We start from the raw sequence: 1,215 nt of genomic DNA, 5'->3' as shown, positions 1-1,215 counted from the left end.
CGCTGCCGCTGCCGCTGCTGCTGCTGCTGCTGCCGCTACCGCTGCTGCTGCTGCCGCTGCCGCTGCTGCATATTTGGAGTTTGCGCCTCTCTGTCTCTCTCATCATCGTCAAGGTGGTCAGGGAGATGTCAGCTCCCTCGCCCGGTACGCAGGAGGTCGTGGCTTCGTTGCCGAGTATTTGGCTGCTGTGCATGCCCACGTGATGATGATGATGAGCCCCGCCACTGGGCTGCAAGATGTTGAGTTATTTATATGTAAATAGCTGAGTGGGGGCCGCCTCACGTCGGACAACTACAGAGTGAACGTGTCGTGGTGGAGTATCGAGGGCCGTTGACCCGGACACGGCGCTGGCGATGTCCAGGCTTGGCTCTGGAGCCTTGGGCTCCGTCTCCTCTCCTCGTGACGTCTCCTTTCATCGCTCCCAAGCCCCCCCCCCCCCTCTCTGGAAGCTTCCATCGCCCCGCTCCGTTCGGCCAATCCTGAGCCCGCCATCGGCTCTCGGCCGTCTCTCTCGGCAGGCCACCCCTCGCTTCCCACCTTGTTACCTTTCAAACATCCCCTCCGATCCCCTTCAATCTCGCCACCCCCCCAGTCGTCGCGGGGGCCTCCCGGCGCCAGTGGGAGCCTTGGCCTCTTGCCGACCGTTGGTTTGTCTGAGCGCGCGCTCGCTCTGCGTCGGGTCGGCGCTCGGCTGCCTCGCTCATTAGACCCATCGGGGCGGTAGAGTTCCGCTTTGTGCGCCGCCGCTCGGCGTGTCCTCGACGCTTCGGGTGGCTCCGTCGTTCCAGGTGACTCCTCGCCGCTGCTGCTGCTGCTGCTGCCGCCGCCAGCCACGGAGCCCCCCGGGCTCGCACCGCCGACCAAGGACACCGGCGATGATGCTGGCGGCGTCGACGACGGCCACGGTGGCAGTGATGATGAATATCGTGACGACGACGACGACGACGGTGGTGGTGGTCGCGATGGCAATGAAGATCGTGGTGATGATGATGGCGATGAAGATCGAGGTAATGATGATGGCGATGACGATGGCGATGGTGACGATGATGAAGATTGTGAGAATGATGGCGACAATGGTGGTGATGCTGGCGATGGCGAAGATCGTGGTGACGATGGTCATGATGATGGCGATGACGATCGTGGTGATGATGGCGATGATGATGGCGATGAAGATCGTGGTGATGATGGCGATGATGATGGCGATGAAGATCGTGG

The 1,215-nt window shown here is 62.1% G+C and overlaps 1 pseudogene; it reads right to left on the bottom strand.

Moving 5' to 3' along the window:
• LOC133362948 (putative uncharacterized protein DDB_G0271606) overlaps nt 1-713 on the bottom strand; it is a 7,599-nt pseudogene extending 6,886 nt beyond the window's left edge.
• Between the last annotated feature and the right edge of the window lie 502 nt (nt 714-1,215).

Source organism: Lethenteron reissneri, unplaced genomic scaffold, assembly GCF_015708825.2.
Source record: "Lethenteron reissneri isolate LAM-NWPU_2019-01 unplaced genomic scaffold, ASM1570882v1 scaffold_1638, whole genome shotgun sequence".
Classification (NCBI taxonomy): Eukaryota; Metazoa; Chordata; class Hyperoartia; order Petromyzontiformes; family Petromyzontidae; genus Lethenteron; species Lethenteron reissneri.
This window is presented reverse-complemented; position numbering and strand designations above follow the sequence as displayed.